Source organism: Neopelma chrysocephalum, unplaced genomic scaffold (genome assembly GCF_003984885.1).
Source record: "Neopelma chrysocephalum unplaced genomic scaffold, ASM398488v2 Primary Assembly neopelma1_63, whole genome shotgun sequence".
Taxonomy (NCBI): Eukaryota; Metazoa; Chordata; class Aves; order Passeriformes; family Pipridae; genus Neopelma; species Neopelma chrysocephalum.
In genome coordinates this window covers 7,807,457-7,821,435 of record NW_020897720.1, presented here as the reverse complement: position 1 = coordinate 7,821,435, position 13,979 = coordinate 7,807,457, and the positions used below count along the sequence as shown (strand labels likewise).

General features: G+C 60.1%; 1 protein-coding gene across 1 annotated transcript in view; it reads left to right on the top strand.

Moving 5' to 3' along the window:
* Positions 1-2,564: 2,564 nt before the first annotated feature.
* CPLX2 (complexin 2) overlaps positions 2,565-13,979 on the top strand; it is a 16,351-nt gene continuing 4,936 nt past the window's right edge. Inside the window, exons 1-2 of the mRNA XM_027682988.1 lie at positions 2,565-2,678; positions 7,282-7,379. The gene's annotated coding sequence lies outside the window, so the exon portion shown is untranslated. The remainder of the gene's footprint in view (positions 2,679-7,281; positions 7,380-13,979) is intronic.

The following is a 13,979-nucleotide window of genomic DNA, read 5'->3' as shown; positions in this document are numbered from 1 at the left end:
GGCTCCCACCAGAGCCATGTTCCAGTCATGCTTCCCATCCTAAGGGGCTGTCTGCTCTGGTGTTTCACGGGGCGCTCAGCGTGAGATCAAAGATTTCCGTCCCTCCAGAAGAGGATGTCGACAGGGAAGGCAGAACTACACTTCCCAGAGTGCTCCTGGCACTGCCGGGGGAAAGGCTGAGAGACCCAGACAACAGCTCCTCCCTGCTCCTGTATTATTCTCCTTCTTATTTATTTGTGGGTTTTCTGCACTTAACTGTCTGCCTCGTCCACTTAATTGGGGGATTATTGCCACTACCTGCCCGCCCGCCAGAGCCCAACTCATTACTGGGGCTTATTTATTAGCAGCGAGGCAGCAGAAACGCACCCTGCAGCTCCCTCTTCTCCAGCACAGGCAGCTGGAGGCGATGGAGGAAAGCGAGCGGGAACCAGAATGGGGCCAGAGACAGCGACCACAGTCTGGCCAAAGCCAGGTCAAAACCTCTGCCATGCATGGAGGCATCGCAGCAGCCTCTTGCAGCATCTGGCATCAGCCCGCGACACCTGCTCTTGGCAAAGCACAGAAGGAGCACTGAGAGCCTGGCTGCTCCTTAAAAGTGTTCCCTGAGCTCGGGAAAGGTCAGTCGCACAGCGCTGTCCTTCTGCTCACAGCGAGGGACCCCTCTGCTCGGCACAGAGGCAGCTGAGTGACAGCCACATGGCAGGGCGATGCAATCGGCTCACGGAAGCCCACGGCAGGGAGGCAAAGGGGCCGGTGCCTCCCGAGCCCAGGAGAAGCCAGCAGCACCCCAAAACCCCTTTCCAAACTGCTGCTCCCATTTCTAGGCGGGAGAATCCAGAAAAAATGTGGGACAGCAGGAGAGAGCTGCATATTGAGCGCTTTGATAAATAAAACATGGCGAGAAGGCAATCAGAGCTGCCCACTTGGCTGCAGCAGCTCAGTCTGCGGCGGCTGCATAGGAGGAATTCACAAGAGGTGCCACCCCAGCCATCAGCCCCGGCGCTGCTCCTCTGCTCACATCCAAGTTTTGCTGCCTCAGCACCGAGGGGGATTGATTTATTCATCAGCTTCTCCATCCTGCAGCAGCCCTCCCTGCAAGAAGGAGTGGTGCAGTGAGCTTGAGCTTCTGCGTGATGTGAAGAGCAGCACGGGAGGAGCAGGGAGGGATAACCGGAGGTGGCTCCCAGCTGACCTGCATCTGACCCTGCCGTGATGCCTGGTGGAGGAAGGATTCCCTAGGGTGGGAAATGTGAGCAGCAGACTCCCCTGGGGCCACGATGCTGAGCCCTCCTCAGGCACTAAGGCACAGCTGTCTTGCACTCCCTTTTCAGGAGGGAGAGGCAGGACTCCGCTGTTCAGAGGGTGATCAGAGATCCCAATCACCAAAGAGATTGCAAAAACAAGTTACAATGAGAGGCACAGCCCCCCCAGAAAGCACCAACCCCAGAGCATCCCCAGGGCTCAGTGGGAGCTGTTTTGCACACCCACAAATCCAAAGCAAAATCCAGGGAGAAAAGGGCTTCACCTGCCTGCCAGGAACATGGGGGCAGGAGCCTGTGGAGAGGGACTGGGCAGGGGAAGGAGGAGCCCCAGCCCCTTAGGCCAGTGGGGATCTTGGAGGCCTCTTAGCCGTGCTCTGCACCGAGCCCTGGACCAGAGTTTTGGCTTCTTAAAACCTCTTTGGACAAGTTCTTGCTCTTTGGTCCACTCCTTCTTTCCACCACTCCCTGCCCCACACAACAGCACATGGCCGGCCTGCCCATATCCCCATCCCAGAGCTTTGCAGCCCCCCAGAGCAGCCCCCTCTCCAGCCTCTCCACCCATTCTGCTCCCCCTTGGCTTGCCTGTGAGCCCTGCAGACCCCAGCAGGCTCAGAGCTCTTCATCACCCCATCCTTGGAACACCCTGTAAGAGAGCCTGGGCAAGGGCTTTGTCACATGCAACAGGGGTCTCTGATTTGGGGAGCACTAATGGCACCCCAAGACACCCCAAGACTGGCACACCAAGACAGAGGTGCTCTGTCTAGAGACCCCTCCTCTGGAGGGGCTGGCAGTGCCATGGGAGAAGAATTAACAACTCTGAGGGAGAGAAGCACTGGGGCCTGTGGGGAGAGAGCGAATATTGGAGTGAATTGCTGGATGGGGGAGGACTGGCAGATCCAGGGGGTCAGGAGGGATGGCCAGGGACTCAGGGAAGTTGCTGGGTACTGGGGAAATGGGTGGCCAAGAAATGGGAGGCATGGTCAGGTTCTGGGGTGGCTGTTATGGGCACTGGAGGTGCAACTGCAGGCACAGGCAGTACTGGGAGGGATGCTACATACTGGGGGGTGATGCTGGGTGCGGGTGGGCATAGCCAGGTGGCGGGGGGAGATGGTTGAATAGCGGGGGGACACCTCGATACCGGAGGAGCAATTACCGGGTACCGGAGGGGAACCCCGGGTACCGCAAGGGACCGCCGGGTACCGGGGCGGAAGGCCGGGCCGGGGGCTGCCGCCCGGGGCGCGGGGCGGTCCGGAGGCGGGCACGGAGGCGGCCCCGCCCGGGAGGCCGTGCGGCGGAGGGGGAGCCAGCACCGGGCCCCCCCCTGTACCGCTACGGCTCCCGCCTCCCTTCCGGCGGCGGCTCCTTCCCTGCGCCGGGGGCGGACGGGGCGCACCGGAGCCGCGCCGAGCCAGCCAGGTGGGTGTGGGGCCGGGCCGGGCCGGGCCCGCCGTGCCGCAGAGCCCGGGGGGGGGCCGGGCACGGGCGCGGGGATCGGCCCGACGAGCCTCCCGGGGCCGCCGGCTTATGTAACGGGGCGGCGGCCGCGGAGCGGCGGGATGCGGCATGCGGGGCGGGATGCGGGGAGGGATGCAGGTGATGCGGGATGGGGGAAAGGATGCAGGTGATGCGGGTGCAAGATGCAGGGCTGAGCGGCGCGCCCCCGGACTGCCCACCCGCAGATCTGGGGAGGGGGGACGCGCCGGTGCGGAGGGGATGGGAGCAGAAAGTCTGTCACGCTCGGACTGTGCTTTGCACACCCCCTCTAGCCCCTTCGTGCCTGGCCATCATCCGACAGGCCCAGAGTGGGGAGTGGGCAAGGAGAGGAGGAGACCTGCTCCCCCCGCCATCCCCTGCCTGCACCCGGGAGGCTCCGTGCACCCTTCTGCTGTGGGGAGCTCCTGGTACCTGCCGGGCTCTTCCCATGCCTCCCCAGCACTGGCTCCCTCCTCCATCCTGTTCTCCGCAGCTGAGTCCAGCCACTCGTGGAGCATTTCATCTTCCTGTCCCCAGTCCCCTGGGATTAAACCACTCTCCCCTCTGCACTGTCCCTACGAGGTGCCTCCCAAACCCCACGCTCCAGCCCCTCTCCCTGCTGTGCCCCCATCACCGAGGCTGCAGCGCACGGGCAGGTGGCTGCCGTGATCCAGGCCTGGCAGCACACGGTGGCACTGCTGCCCGCATGGCACGAGCGTGACCGGGCAGCCACTGCCCGAGGCAGGCAGAGTGGTGAGTCAGAGTGGCAAAGCAAGGCTGGCACCTTCACTCAGAACAGGGCTCATGGCTCAGGGCTTCTCTGTGCAACCATCAGTGGCAGCTGCTGGCTGGGGCTGGTGAAGACACTGTGACTGGTTAAGGAACTGGAGCTGGCGAAGGAAGCAGAGCGATTCAAGTCAAACTGAGATGCTGGGTTGGGCAAACAGAGGATGAGGAAGGACTGTGGACTCAGGATGCAGAGGAGTGTCCTCCCTGCCAAGCCTGTCCTTGTCCACCTGAGGCTGTCGCGACAAGCTCCAACATGGAAACAGGGAGCTCAGTCCCCATCCAGCAGCACTGCTCCTAATGTCTGACCCTCACTGTCCTGGGGAAACTGGAGACAGATCAGCTGAGACAAATTGGCACAGAAAAATGTCTCAAAGTCTCCCTTGGCTGTGGGCCGAGTGTTGGTTTCTTCAATTGCCTTGCATGATGACATTAGTATTGAAGTGACCCCAACCAGACAGAGCTCAAAACACCTCACAGCACTGGAGGATGATTGCAGTTTACACCTTGGCTCTTCCCTGGGTTTCTGCAGAGGCTGCTGCCAGGCACAGCCCACCAGGCCTGGAGCTGATTGTGAGGAGCCGTATCGGGAGCCAAGGGGAGCCACGTTGAGTTGCTCAGCATGGTTTAAGCACTGGCACCGAGATGTCCCAGGGCAGGTCTGGTACTGTGGGAAAACCCTCTGGGGAAGAGACAGTGACCGCTGACAGCGTGGCACATCTCTATTTTTGCCACTGGGCACCACTGTGCCCCCATGGCTCAGAGCTTGAGAGGTCTGGTGTGGCAGGTGGGCATGGTCACTGCAGCCCAGGCTGCTGCCTCTTCCACCAGCACTGAGCCCAAGCCCTCGGGCATCATGCGCTGCCCAAACAGCCAGGGCTGAACACAGAACAGGACCTTCCCAGCAGCCAGAGGATCTCTGCTCTCGCCTGCAGCCTCTGTGTGTTCCTGGCCAGACCTTCCCATTTGTTCTTATGCCAGAATCATCCTCGAGTTTAAATGATCCTTCTCCCTCCCCGGTGTTTACTCGCCGGGTGTATTTATAGAGAGCAATCAGGCCTGCTCAGCCAGGGTAAACAAGCTGTGCTCCTGCGGGCTGCTCTCGCGTGAGCGCTCTCTGCTCACTCGTCCCAGGAGCTTTCCCCTCCACCTCTCCTGGTCCCATGGAGCCTTCCTGGCTGCAGAGACCCAGACCATCTTCCTCATTCAGCTGTGAGCTCTCCAAGCTGTGCCCCCAGGCACCAATGTCTCACTAGGTCACCCAGTACTTCACCAGGAGCCACTGTCACCTTTATGGTGTTGTTCTGCACTACAGCTCCCTGCTCCTCCTGTGCACAGCCAGGCCATCATGTCCATCCCTCCCTAGCTGGTGTCACCAGCTCCTGCTGTGACACTCACCAGAGGCTCAGAAACATTACTCGTCCCAGTCAAATCCCAGAGCCCCACGACAATGTGACCCAGACCCGCCCTGTCCTGTGGCAAGATGAAGTGTGCAAGAGGCACTGAGGTGTTTGAGGCTAAGGATCTGCTTTTTGAAGGTAAGGCAGGTCAGCTCAGGTACGGGACCCCAGCTGGGGGCTCTGGGGGCTGCCCAGTGCAGTGTGACACCCCAATCCCTTTGCATCCCTGCGTGAGGGCCGGGATAGTGCACTGCTGGCAGATACTTTCCCCAAGCATTGCGAGTCTGAGCCTTCCTTCTCACCTGGTGCTCAGACACAAAGCTGATGCCAGACCCAAGACAGATCCCAAGAGCATCTCCCTTAGGCAGTGGAAGTGCTTTGAGATGTGTGCCCTGAGTTTGTCAACCTGTGTACCTCGCTGCTCCCCTTCCCCAGCCCACCCTCCTTCCAGACATTTGGACAAGCTCAGCTGTTCAAGCAGGGTGCCGAGAGCTGGAGGTGCCAAAGCACAAGAGCTGTGGACTCACAAATGGTCTCATCTTGAGCATTAAGTTTTCCCCGGATACTGTCTTGTGTCCAGACCTCAGCTAGACCAAAACAACTCTGTCAGCTCCTGGGGGCACCTCTATCCCTGAAGCTGGGGATTTTCTGGCACATCACCCTGCTCTTCTCTTCCCTGTCCTCTGTGTTTGGCTGCAGTTGGTGTCTGGTTGCTTGGACAGACAGACAGATTGAGCTAGTGCAGCTGTCCAGGTGAGATGCATCTTTGTGGTACTGGGAGGCTCTGCCCATTGCAAAGGAGATAAAAAACAACTTTGTTCTGGCTCAAATAAAAAATACCCTACAGGGATCGGAGCAGAACCCCCCAGGACACTCTGCATCCTCTCAGGTACCTGGACAGGGGGTTCCTGCTCTTTCCACGCTCTGGGTTTTCATCAAATATCTCCTGATTTGCTACCCCAGGCCATGGCCAGCAGAGCCAAACCGATTCTGTTCCAGCCCAGCTGTCTCCTTGGCACTGGGCTGTCTGGAAACTAGACGCCCCCAGGCGCACATCCCTGCAGCACTCTGCAGCCCATGTTACCCCGCTTCAGAGCCTTCCCATATCCCAAAGGAGGCAGCAGTTGTCCCCAGCAAAGGTCACCTTCATGCTGCTTCTGAGCCCTTTCCAGGCTGAGCTTTTAGCGCTGCATTTCCCAGGGAAGCAGTTGCCATTCTGGGGTCTCCTTGGGGGTCTCACTGGGGACCCTTTGCCTCTTTCCCATAACCAACCTTACCAAACCCTGTTCCCAGGGGCTGTCAGTGTCTCCTACTCCCAGGGTTGGAATGAGACATCCCTGTTCTGTAATGCTTTTTAAAATGCAGGCTCCATCCATCCCAGTCCCTGCTCTTCCACAGCATCGGTGTTTGCCTGTGTTTCCCCCAACTCCCCTGGGTCATATATTTATCTCCAATTTGCCAAAGCCTCCCTCCTTTCCCAGAGTGGGGGAAAAGCCTTTGCTTGAAGTCAGGATGAATGTGTAACTTCCCCAGGAGTCTGCTCCTCAAGTCACAGACCAGAAATCACACTCATGACACCCATCACGGTGACACCAGTCAGCCACACCACAGGGACAGACCACCCCAGAAACTGCCAGCATGGCACCCAGCACCCTGGTACCTGGCTCCCTGCACAGCCCCTTCCCAGGCCAGCATCCCCCAGGAGCACTCCCGGCATCTCCCCAGGCATCACAGGGGGATTTCAAGGACATTCAAGGAAGGGACAAGATCCCCAGACAGAAGTTTCCTGTGGTCCAGCAGAAGTGGGGAGCCCAGAGCGGCGTCAGGCTTTCTTCGATTGTCGAGTCTGAGCGGGGCTTTTGTTTGGCGGCTTGTTTTAACTTGCCATTATGTTCTCCAAAGAACAAATGTGCAAGCTAAGGATGGCAGAGTTAATGTGAAATTTTAAAACCCTCATAGAGTTGAGAGCTCTCTAAATTTTTAATGAAAGCATCCAAACTGCCAGGTACCTGCAGAGATAGCCAGGAGCCCTCTGCCAGCAGCAGAGTGGGTGTCCTTGATTCATGGCAGGACCAAAGACCATGACAAGCTGCCACCTCCTGCAGCATGTCACCCTCTGCATGCCCTGCTGGGCTCCTCTCTGCAGAGACATGGTGGCTCTTGGCAGCAGGTTGCTCCCATCCTTGGAGGTTGAGATGTGGGGAGTACACAGACCCACCCTGGGCCCCTGGGTGGCAGAAAGGGCAGTAGGCAGTGGTGTGCTCTGTCCATCACCCATCAAGTGATTCCATTTTGTTGACACCATCCATTCCTGGAGCCCCTCCATGGTACTGATCCTCTCACTGTCTGTGTCTCTGCAGGCCCTGCTCTCCCTGCGATGCTCAGCCACCCCCGTGAGGTCTCCGTCCCCCTGCGTTAGGTGCCAAAGCAGCAGACACCTGGTGCTTCACACACCAAGGTAGGCAGTGCCATGGCTCTTGGGGGGCTGTGGGAACATCTCACTCCCCATGTTATGGGGGGCATAGCTCAGCCATGGGATGGATGGGAGGTGCAGAGGTACCACATGGGGTCGCCTCAGCAGAGCCAGTAGTGTCACACAAGATGGGAGGGGGGGGTGTCTATCATGGGCATCCTTGTGACACCTTAGTGCAGGGCAAGAGGCACCTGGACCAGCTCAAGACCAGGCAGAGGCCACAGGAGTAAAGACCAGCTCAGATTCTGGACAGATGCTGGGCACGGTCCCGCCTGGGGACCATGACAAGTGACAGTGACTGTGGAGCTGGCACAGGGACAGGAGGTTTTTTTCTTTCTTCTCCTTTTTTTTTTTTCTTTTGAAAGCCCCCAGATGGGAAAGGTATGAGCCAAACCCCACTGAAAGCAGCCAAGAATGAATTTTCTGGCCCAAGCCCCAGCAGCTCTTGGAGCGTTGCCGTGCCCGTCCGGCGTCACGCCGCAGCGGAAACCCCGAGCGCAGGCAGGCTGGGGGAGGTCTCAGATGGGGTGGGCAGCGAGCCCCCCCACCCATCCCAGCTGCTCCCTGGTGTGGGAATCTCACCCCTCCCAATGTCCCAATGTCCCAAGTCAGGGGATGAATGTAGGCTCATCCTGCTCCCACCGAGCTGCAACTTGGCTGGAGCCCAGGCACCCAGATGTCCCCCTCCACGCTGCCATGGAGCCCCCCACTGTGCAGCCATCTGCTGCTGTTGGAGGACAGGGTGTCCCTGGTGTGGTGCCCCTCACCCAGCTCTGTTGCCCAGGGCATGGGGCCTCTCATCTCCTAAACCTCCCCTCCCATGGGGGGTTTAGGATGAGCCCTTCTCCCGCAGAAGGCAGATGCTCTCCCAAAGCCAGGCTGGGAATTTGGGTAGAGCAGGGCCAGCCATGGTGACATCCCTGCGCCTTTCATCCCCCCATTCCCCAGCCTTGGTGGTACAGAGAGGGGCTAAAGCACCCCAGTCTCTGCCCTCAACTCAGGAACCCCAAAGAGCTTTCAGGATCCAAAACCTATGTCAGCATGAGGCTGAACCACAGGGAAACAGTGCCCAGGGTCTCATCTTTTAGGATGTTTCAGCTGGAGGGTGGACAAGGTGGGGGCTTCCGCTGCTCTGCTGTGACCTGGATGCCCAGCCTTGAGTCAATTGTGCCCTTGTCCTTCACACCTTTTTTCTGTTGGAGAAATGAGGGTGGGTATAACCACTATGAGGCTTTCTGTGGGGAGCAGGTGCCCAAATCCCATCCTGACACAGAGCCAGGAAGAGGGTCCTTGGGCATCCACTCCCCACACGTCATGACCACCTCGGTCATGGGTGCCTGCACAGGCCCTGCATGTCCCTGCCAGTGCAGCAAGGCTGGAAATCAGTATGTGCACAGGGTAGGGCAATGGGGAGGCAGTGCAGGGGCTCAGGGGGGCTTTTATCTGCTCTCCAAGCAGTGTGTGGTGTGCTGCACCCAGGTCTGCTCTGCACTGGCCCCTGCAGAGCTGCGCGGGTGTGCGTGCCTGCCATAAATATTGATGGGGTGGACTCGGCGCAAATGTGCCTTTGTATGGGCGATTGGGATGTAAATGCTGTACCTGCTGTGTGGGCAGGGGAAGGCGTAGGTGATAGCACCGAGGCTGAATGCATAGTGGCTTTTCTACAGGGAGGTGGTATCCATCCTGTGTGTGGTAGGGGGTTGAAAGCCGCCAGGTGAGTAAGCCCAGGGGTCATAAACCTGTTTGGGGAACTGGCCAGTCCTGCAGTGAGACTAAATCTTCTGGCTGAGACTGCAGCGAGTCACCGCGGCTCCCACAGCCTGTCCCTGCACAGCCACGCCAGGATAAACAGCGAGGGGCTGCAGTGCCTCTGTTTAATAATGCATGGCACAGAGGCACCGGACACACGCCGGGAGTCGGGAGCTGTGGGGATGAGGAGTCACCACTGCAGCACTCAAGTGGCAGAGTCCATCCTGGTATCAGGATGGACTGGTATCAGCACTCACATGTCCATCCCGTTATCCCCCAGCGCTCATGGGACATGGACTCCTTGGGGCTCTGGGTGGCCTTGAGACTGGGACTGGGTGAGCAGAGCTCCGTGTCACAGGGCACAGAACAGCGGTGGCAAAGCCAAGGTGCTCAACCATGCAGTGGCTGACATCCCAGCAGCAGTGGATGCTTCTTAGCTGGAGCCTGGAGCTGGCTCCCTGTCCCCTTGGGCACTCTCGCTGGGAGATTCAGCCCCTTCATCACCCTTTCACACAGATGTAGGTGTAGATGGTCTTTTGGGGGAGCTCTGAAGTAGAGCAGCACTGGGAGCACCCCTCTCTCTCCAGCATCCTCCTGGGACACTGCCATGCTGGGAACAGCTGGAAGCCGTTGGCTTGGTTCACTCCTCTCCCCATCCCTCCATCAGCCACAGCCTCCCTGGCTCGCACGCTGCTGTTGCCATGCCTGGGACGAGCAGGTGTGTATGTACTGGGGCCCTGCAGGCACCAGTTCACAACCAGCTCCTGTGAATGGCCCCGGGGACACGCACGTCCCTCATTGCGTGCGGTGCCGTGATCCGGCCCCACCGACCATCTGCTGCGGCAGCTCCCTGCCACCCGCTCACTCCCCAGCCCACACTGCGCCCCGCGGCACAGAGCCGGGCAGGGACGAGCTAGGGGTGCCCAGTGAAACCCCCACCCCACAAGGAGGAGGCAGACAAGTCTTCCTGAGGGATGGCAATGGGGTTGTGGTAGCAATGCAGACAGGTCCGCAGCACTGATGCCGATGGGGCTGTGGTATTAATGCAGACGGACCCGTGAGGTGATGCAGGAGAGCAGGAAGAGCCGGAGCGTCAGCCTGGAGCCCCTCTGACTGCAGGGGTGCAGTGCTGTGCCCATACAGAGCAGAGTATGGGGAGGGCAGCAGGAGCCTCCCCCAGCCAGCCAGCAAAGCCTAGAACCAGGGAGACCCTAAGGACATGGGGCCAGCAGAAGTTATCCTGTGAGGGTGGCTTTGGCCCGTTTGCTTTGTCCTTCTCTGGTCAGCACAGGGGCCCTGCCACCCCCAGTCTTTTTCCGACAGTGCAGCTCCCACAGTCAGGAGCATCACAGTGGAGCCAGGATTAAGCCATGGCAAGAGCCCACCTTTGTCCCTGCCAGCCCCAGGGCTCGTGGTGAGCTCCCAGCCAGCCCCACAGTGAGACCCACATTCATACCTCGTGTTTGCTGTGGGTGTGATAACAGGTGAGTGGGTGCTGGGGGGGCACCCACGTGTGCTGAGGGGGCTGTGACTTGGTGCAGAGGCAGAGCAGTGGCCCCGGCATCCCCAGAGGGTGGACGCTGGAGGCTCTGAGCACCTCATACTCACCCTGAACACAGCATAAGGGTCCCTGTGGTGAGGGTACCCCTCACCTTGCACAGTGTCACCAGCAGAAGGGACAGCAGGGGCAGCAGGGGCTGTCCCTGCAGTCTGTTCTCAGCTGCTGCACTGGAGGGTCCATCTCCAGACTGATGCTTCAGCACGCTGGTGCCTGTCCCTGTCCCTGTCCCCGCCCGGTGCCAGCCCCAAGGGGCCAGGGCTGCCCTTCAGAGGCTGCAGCTGCTGCATGTTTCGTGCTGCCTCTTCCCCTTCTCCCCGCTGCTGTTTTTGTTTTGTTTAAGAGGCTGGGTTACGAATTTTAAACAGGCTCCTGAAAAACCCAATTACCTCCAGAAGACAACCTGATAAAAGCTGCCTAAGTGGCACTGTGGAAATCGCCTTGTGCAGCAGCTGAGGGAAAACCAACATAACAAAGCCTTTGGAAATGGAGTTAACCACTTTTAATCCCTTGATGCAATGAGAAGGACCAATAATTATTTTCTGCATAGTTGGGGGGGCGGGGGGATAAGTGAAATAACTGCCCTATGCTAATGGGTGGCAACAGTCTGGGCTGGCAGTGCTGCAGGGATGGGTGCAGGTATTCAGGCACCCGCTTCCCTCTGCCCGGGAGTTTTGCCCAGAGGCTGTGACCTTGCAGAGTCCCTGTCTGGCTGTGGGAGCTGGGGACAGTGCCGATGGGCAGGTGCCACTCAGGCGTTGCTGGCGGCGGATGCTGTGGGCGATGTGACGGCACCAGCCAGCCCCGTGCCCTTTCCCTGGGCGCCAGCGTGGAGCCGAGCAAGGCAGTGCCAGGGTCCTGGCTCCTGCACTAGCTCCACGCCTGCTGTGCTGCCCCCGTGAGCCGGCACAGAGGCAACTTGCAGGATTTGTCAGTGCTGAGAGCTTCCTCCTCCATTTGGCCACGGTGCTGCCCTGTCCCCCCCATCCCTCCCTGTCCCTTCTCTTCCTGCCTCCCCAGGCAGCTCCAGGCGGTCACCTAGCAGGTGACACTGCCCAGGATGATACCAGGGAACAGCTGGGCCTAAAGAGTGCTTGTGCTGGGCACAAGCACCCCAAACACTGGCCAGAGGCAGCTCAGCTCTGGGACTGTGGGGGTCCCATGGGGCCATCCCTGTCCCAGGAGCAGGGGTGTCTGCAGGGGTATGAGGGGCAGGAGGATGGAGGCAATGCCCAGGGCTGGTGACAAGCCCCTGGCTGCTCTTCCCATGGGAGCCCAGCCAGCAGGGCAGAGTTGGGTGCCTGCCAGCCCGTCGGCTGCGGTTGCGCCGCCGGCACCGGCAGCTGGAGTGCCGGGGCGTTTGGCCTCAGCTCACATGAGCCTCGTGCTTCCCGCAGCAGCAGGGACGGGGGCTGCTTCGCCCACCTCCCCCTGGCCACCCTGCACCCCACGTGGGGTAACGCTTGGGGACAGCACTCCAGGACACTGACTCCCAAGGAGGGCAAGCCCGACAGCACTGGCCACTGGCACTAGGGATGTCCCTGCCAGCATGGCCACAGCTCATACTGGGAGCAGTCCTCAGGCACACTGGGAGCTGCTGGGGGAGGATGTGCTTAATGAGTCGAGGCATCTCCAAAGATTGAAAGACTCAGGGACCCATCCCAGGAACAAAGGGAGGCGTTTGTCAGGCGCTGAGAGACGGGCTCGTTAATTCCTCCTGGCTGTCACACTTATCTGTAATGAATTTGTGCTCCGCTGTATTATTTTTAATACAATAGGAGCGGTGCCGCCCGCCCACCGCCCGGCTGCCGGGAGCGCTGACGTCAACACCCGGAGCAGGGCTGCCGCAGGACGGATGGATGGACAGACGGACGGGCCAAGCACAGGCCTGTCTTGCCACCCACATGCCTGTCCCACCAGCTGCCAGCGGGCAGAGCGGGGCTGGGCACAGGGGCAGGAGGCATTTTTACTTTGGAGGTGGAAAGAGGAGTTGTTGGCCGATCCCGGGCTGAGGGCTCGGAGCTGATGGAGATGTGCTGTGCCAGGGGGTATTTTTGGGAGCAGTGAGAGGGGATGAACAAGAGGGCCAAGTCCTTGATGTGTTGTCCCTGTGCTGAGACTTGTCCGTGGCAGCTGCCATGCATCGAGGCAGGAGCACAGGGTGCACACAAATGGATCTGTCAGTGCTGCATCCCTGTGGAGGTGGCGCTTGCACGCCAGTTTTGGCCCCCCCCAGCTGCAGGATGGCTCCCCACTGCTGCCCCACATCCTGCATCGCTCTCGACCTCCCTGCAGCAGCCCTGGCAGTGCCCAGCAGCACCAGGAGCATCTCCACAGCCCACACTACTGTGCTTGTGGGGGCAGCTGCAGCCTGTCCCAGCTCCCCAGACCCTCCCAGATGTAGGGGTAGGGGGTCCCTGAAAGGACCCCACACCCAGACCCTCTCCAGCACTCTTCTGGGCCTCTGAAGGGCTGCTACTCCAGAGCCTCACCATTAAACATCAGTTATCCCAAAGCCTGGCTCCAAGCACCACTAATCTCGTTTGCAAAGGGCTCGTCTTGTCTTTAATAACTCAGGGCTGGATTAATTAGGAGGCACCGGCTGCCCCTCTGCAGGGTGAGCACACACCGACCCTGTGCATCGGGACAAGGGTGGGAGATCTGTCCCACAGTGAGGGGGGGGAACATAGGAGGGACTGCAGGAGACTGTCTCCCTTCAGGCAGGTGCAGGGGGGCCAGGCAGGGAGGTGCCCCCCATTTCCTGGACGGGAACCCCGTTCTGAATTGGGTCCTGAGCTCTGTGGGCATCACGGCCTCGATGCCATCGCGAAGGGGAGGGGGGCGCGAAATGATTTATCAGGGACTTTGTTTAAACTCCCGCAGCCATCCCACACCCCTGCAGAGGGGACTGGGTTGCTTTGGGTCGGGGTGCCGAGTGAGGGAGCAAGGAGGTGCGGGACTAGGGGGCAGCTCCGGCTGATTAATGAATGCTTCGTCTCGCCCGTTAATTGCCGCGGCGGTGAATCATTAACCCCGCGCAGGAGACTCTTGCCCCGTCCCTCCGCTGCGGGAGCGCGGGGTGGTGACCAGCGTGGGGGGCCCGTCCACATCCTGCGGGGCTCCCCGGGACGTTTCCCTGGGGGTCGTGCGGCGTTTCCCGGGGGGGTCCCGCATCCTCCCGCCCCCGCGGGGGGGCCGGTCCGTCGCTCCGGGCGGGCCCACGCGTGCCGCCGGGGGCGGGAGGGGGCCGGGCCGCGGCGGGGCGGGGCGGGGCGGAG